Raw genomic sequence first — 6465 nt, forward strand, 5'->3', positions numbered from 1 at the left:
ATAAAATTGCCTTTAAAGCTATAAAGTTTCCTCCAATTACTACTTTTGCTGCAACCTGCAATTTGGATATATAAAGCTTTCTTTGTCTCTCACTTCTAGATATTTTATAAGCCTACTGTGACTTATTTTTTTTAATTCATGAGTTACATAGAAATATGTTTTACGTTGCCAAATATATGGTGAGAGGTAATTGAGAATGTATTTTTGTTGATAATATTGCATTGTGGTCAAGAAACTCAGTCTTCATATCTTTTAAACTTGTGATAAATATATACGTATACATATAAAACTTCATGATAATGGTGGCCTGATATAACATGATTTCAGCTCTAAAGGGAAAAAAAAAAAGCTCTTTGCTTCTGCCCTCTGCCTCAGTATTTTCTTATAAGGCTCTTGTCTTTGAGTTGCAGAGGGGAAATGAAGAATAACGTTAAGTCCCCCTGGGGAAAGCAAGGGGGTGTAGGATGAGCTTCAGTCTCAGCCAAAAGATCCAGGGTTGTCTCCAAGGATATTTCAGGCAGAGCCGACAACTGTTAGCAGGTGGCTCAAAAATGAAGCTGGGACTAAGTTGGATTTGGATTGTGCAGCAAGAGCCATGGACCTCCCAGCAAGTCCTATCTTTTCAGTTCCCTTTCTTCTTTCCTTAGGGCTACTCCACTGAATTTTCCCTTATAAGCAAACCAAGAAGTGCCATGTGCTGAGCCAATTCACCTGTTAAATAACAGGCTGTCTCTTTCTCTTGCCTCATTGCAAAATGGAAGCCAGCTCAGTAAAGCATTATTTGCATTGCTTTGCATCTCTCCTCATTTCACTTTCTTTTACCATACCCTCGCTGACCTGGGTTTGCAACACTTAAATAGAAAGTCAACACTTTAATGCTTAATTCAGGTTGTGTTGTCTAGGAGTACCAGACAAAGGCAATTGAAACTGCAAGTGAAATCTGCAGAGCATGCCCTTCAGATTGTTTCTGAGTTGGAATGTCTACCTGACTAGAAGCAATATAGACTTTATTGCTGGTAGTTACTGGGATGATACATTCTGGCATGGAGTAGCTTTGCAATTGATCTAAGCTTTTATAGCTGTTGTTTGGGATAAAATGTAGTTAGAACTCAAAGCATTGGAAGGGCATGTTTCAAGGTCACATATAATGGGAACCATGAGCATTACAAGTCTTGTGGAGTAGGTGGGTGATTGTGATGCCACTAGAGACTTTGAAAAAATAACAGGCTGAAGGACAGTATCTCACCTCCTAAAACTAGAGAGCTTCTTTGGTGGCTTTAAAGGAGACTCTTATGTTCTGAAGTCTCAGAGTAGACTAAGTTGAAAATCAGACCCCAAATCTGAATTTTAAGTAACAAAGTTGCAAAGAAGACTAAACATGCAGCCACAGAAGTCTTCCACTATCAGTGTAAACGTCAGTGTCATGACAATGAGAGATGGGATCTAGAGATGTCAGATAAGGTCATATTTACACATAAACCTAAAAATATTGAATTTTCAAGTTTTCCTGAACATTCTTGACAGGAAAATTCTTAAGAGGAAAACAATTCCCTTTCTCCTGACAAAAACATATCCTCCCTTTACTGGGAAACCATGTGATTATCTTGTATAAAGAATAAGCTTCACTGGATGCTTTTACTTTCCACAAGATCCCTCCTCATTGTGTTCTCCAGACTGATAATAAAAGCACATACTAAAGAAATAGGGGGAGACAAACTTTTTTCCAGGAAGTTGTAGTCTACATACCAAAAGGATTTCAGGATCTGGCAATGTGTATGGCAGTAACCTGAGGGACACACAGGGAAGTAGTAGATCTTGGAGGTATTAGAACAAGGTTGATAAACTATCAAGCAGTATAGAAAAAATTCACTAAACTGGGGCTATTCTCCCACAATTCAGGAGTCAATATTTTGGCAAAGACTTCTGGAATAAAACCTACAGTAATTGGCTGGATTAGCTTCATGAAACCTGGACTCGATAATGACCTGCACAGAAGTATGTAGATATGTCAGTTTTAAAGAAGAGATAAGGACACAGGGAGATGGGATGTTGCAGTGAATTTGTTATGTGTGGCCATAGATCCTACCATCTGACTACATTTCCCTGGAGGGTCGAGAAGACAGATACTTCACTAGGGCAATAAGGAATGCATTGGTGATGGGTGCATGCGCATTGCTGAGAAGAGAAGTCACAGCTATCTTCTGAAGGTTATGGTAGATTGTGAGTGTTGTTACCTTTGAACTGGCCTTTTTCCTATCAACATCAATAATGGGAACATGAAATGACAAAAGCCTCATGGAAGCACATAACCATCATAAGCAAGGTAAATGTAACTGCTGCAATAGGCAATAAGCCTGCCTTAACCCACAATATAGGGAGGCAGCTAACAGAGAATGGTGTTTTTAAGGGTAATACAGGAGGATAGAAGACTAGGGTATTACTCCAGAGAGATAGCAAGTAGCAGATTGATGTTAACTGCCACAATAGTAAATCATAGCCCTTGCCTCCTTATCAGATCTAAGCTGGTTCTCAGAATCAGAACTCACTGATTAAAGACAAGGCTATGTCCACATCAGGAACAGCCCTGCTACTCTGTTATAAGTACTTTCAGTAAATATTTCTCCAATTCATTCTTTCCCCAAAAATCTTTAAGGAAAGTCCTCTTTATGCAGTGGGGAAAAAAGTATTTCTAGAATTGTTAGTTATTGAGTCTGAACTTACACTTACATCTGGAATGGAGAAAAACAACAACAGGGACCCTATAATTAGGTTGAGGGATCCTGGAAGTCAGTTGATAAATAGATTTTGGCCTGAGATTATCTTAATTGTGGTTTCACTAAGTCAGCAAATTCATCCTGTGGTTATTTTCTTGAATCCCAAATGAATAATTGGGAATAGATATTTTTAGCATCTAGCAGACCCTTTGCTTTGGTTTCCTGATCTGTGGGTATTATGGTATGTACTATTAAGTGGAAACTTCTGAAATGGTTTCCCCATCATTCCTCCTCACCCTATTGCCAAGAAGAAATATTGCATTCCTTGAGAAAATAGATATATCCCTATCACAACTGAAGACATAAAAATATGCAAGGGGATAGTCACTATCATACCTTTTTATCTGTGTGACCCTGAAAAATGGATTGTGGCAGATGGTTGTAGAATAAAAGAGAACTTAATGAGATGGTAGTCAAATCCCAGCTGTCTCAAGTGTCATCTTTACTGAGAAGATTAACACAGTTTCTGCCACTTGGTATGTGGGTAATAATTTGGAAAATGCTATTGTCTGCTGTCTTAATTTTTGATAATGAAAAGGATCAAAAGCAGTTAGCTTTTACATGACAAGGAAAGCAGTATACCTTACTGACCTGCTTTTGTTAAATAGTATGTTTTATGCAGTAATATAGTCAGGTCACAGAGACCTTCATTGTCCTGACATTCTGTGAATCATCAAGCTGATGAGCAGGGAGTCACATGGAGGACCTTAGAGACATGCTTCTCATATGATCTGTGGCAAATGTCAGTTTAAAAAGTTTTTGTTGTCTTTTTGTTTTGCTTTATTTTAACTTCTAATTATTCATAAACCAGTAGTTTTGTAAAATACAGAACCAAAAGCTTGGATGTTGTAGAAATGTCTGTCAGAATGATATATAAAATTGTCCAATCACTCTCACTTTCTAGACTTATTAAGTCATCTTCTGGATTGGTTAATTTATCTTTTGGGTTTGAGGATCATATTTTGAGTAGCACCACTCTAAATGCCTGAATAAGACATGTGTGTGTAAGACACACACACATATATACCCACCTACATATATAATATATGTTTTTATTTGTCTATTTATATATGCATATGTATGTATATGTATACACACAAATGCATGCACCAATCATAGAGAAAAGAAATCAAATAATTGAAGAAACTCAGAAGCAGGGCATATCAATGAATATCTTAGCTATCCTGTGGTCTGGGATATGCTGTGACATTGTAAAATATAAATTGCTGCATTTCATACCTCCTTCAACCAAACAAGAGGCATAACACTTGGTTGTTCTCTTTGGATTTTAGAAGTAAAATATACTTCATTTGGGAATATTGCTTCAGAGTATTTCCTGAGTCATTCATAGACTGTCATAAAAGGTGTTTCAGCAGTTTTCAGACTGTAGTACATGCTGTTCTTCCCCTTGGGCCATATAACTCAGGTGCTAGAAGACCCATAGTGGATAAGGAGGCTATATGAAATTTTGCTGAACTTCAATGGAAGTCATAGAGAAGACAACCAAATGTTTGGTACAAAGCCATGACTTCTCTATTAGAGAACTATTTTCAACCTGAAAAACAGCTTCTAGTGAGATACTGGGGCATAGTAGATACTGGGCACCTGATTGTAGAAAAGGGATGACTCTAACCTACAGTGTTAGAGGAGTAAGCCCAAACATAGAGGCACATTTCAAGATCTTCTTGAGTTACATCTGTTAGCATTCCACTGGCCAAAGAAAGTCACAAAACTAATCTAAATGCAAGGGGCAGAAAAGTATATTCTGCCCACTCGGAGGTCAAAGAAAGTCACACAACCAGGTAAAACTTCAATGGAATTGGGATGTATGGAGGTGGAGTTGGAGAGTGATTCCTTAACAATAACACAATCTGTCACACCCACTAAACTATTAAGCTGGGCAGGCTGATCAGAAATCCATCACGGAATGGAAGTGGCACGTTTGAGAATAAGCTCAAACAGATCCAGGAGGTACAAATATGTTATGTGAACAGATGTTGTCTGCATTTGCTATCCTTCTTTCCCTCAACCTATACTTAAAACTTCATTTTGAGGTAAGCAGTTTCCTTTGACCAATTGACTGAAGAGGAAAGAAATTTGACCTGATTCCCAGATGTGTCAGCACAAAATGTTAGCACTAAAAGGAAATGAACTACTGCCTCATGGTCTCAAAGGGGTGATGGACAGTAGTAAAAGCAAATCCTTTTGGGATAGAGTTAATCATCCATCTTGTAGAGTGTGAGAAGAAAAGATATAGACTGACTTCTGATAAAATGGCTTGACTGATTCACCAGTGGTTTGAAAGGAATAAGACCAGGAGAATACAGATGAGGAGATCTGGGGAAGAATTATGTGGATGGATCTCTGGGGGTAGGACAAAGTGTGGAGGTCTTTTTGTCTCATGTCAGTGCCCCGTAGAGCATATGCCTTGTGGAGTAGCTGCTCAATAACCAGCTGAAGAAGGTGACTTCTTTAGCACATGTCAGTCAGCTTCTCTTCTCAGCTACCTGATACATGGCCAGTGTGCCATGGTGGCAGAGATGAGGCTCTGAACGCATCCAGCAATCTAGGCTTGTCTTCACCAAGACCTTTCTGGCTAATGCCACTGAGAGCAGCAGAAATGGACATGTGACATTACTCCTTGGGGTACCTATCAGCCATTTGGCAGAATCTATTCTATTGGACTGTTTCTATCATGAAGGAGCATAAGTTTGCTTTTATGAGAATAAATATAGATATGTACGTGTGCCTCTACCATCACAACCATCCAAGGCTTACAGGATACCTTATTAGGACACATGCTACCATATCACAGTGCTTCACACTGAAGGACACTTTAACAGCAAAGGAGAGCAACCAGCCTGAACTAACAGTGAAGCAGCTGCCCACTGAAGTCTCAGCTGAGGTCCAGCAACGTGGCTTATGCCTCCAGGACTTGGCACGTGTGTTCAACCAACTACCAGTATATGGTTCTGCATTTCCAAAACCTAGAATGCGTGGGTATAGGAAATAAGATTGGAACTAGAAATGGTTAGTCTCACTGTCACACCTAGCGGCTCAGTCACGGAGTTTCAGCTTTCTGTTTCATCAACCTTGAGCTTTGCTGAGGTGGAAATCCCAGCTCACAGGGTGTGGAGAAGGCTGCCAGGGGATACATTAAATGTTCCACTGAACTAGAAGCTGCAACTGTCACCTTGTTAATTTGGGCTTCTCATGTGAGTGGATAAACAGGCAAAGAAAGGAGCTAAGGTAACTGGTGGAATTAATAGGTCTTGTTTGTCATGAGGAGCTAGAATTGGTAATACATGATAAGTTAAATGAGCAGTTACTTCACTAGGGAGTCTCTTAGAACTTTCAGACTTGATAATAACTGCCAAGGAGTGATTATAGCAACCACAAATCAAAAAGTATAAGGAAACGGTTGGTTGAGATACCTGTGGGGATCAGTGTCTGGATCACCCTACCAGACATGTAACCCTGACCAACCTAACTGTTTTCCAAGAGTGAAAGACATGTAGAATTGCTGGCAGAGGAGAGAGATGATAGACATCAACTGCAGGCTTAGGGCCAGGTCCTGCAGCATCAGCACTGTTCTTTATATCATTAACCCTCTTTGCTTAAGTGTTGCAAGAGCTCACAGTTTGTATATATATATATATATATATATATATATATATATATATATATATAT

Source organism: Phoca vitulina, unplaced genomic scaffold (genome assembly GCF_004348235.1).
Source record: "Phoca vitulina isolate PV1807 unplaced genomic scaffold, GSC_HSeal_1.0 scaffold34, whole genome shotgun sequence".
Lineage (NCBI taxonomy): Eukaryota > Metazoa > Chordata > Mammalia > Carnivora > Phocidae > Phoca > Phoca vitulina.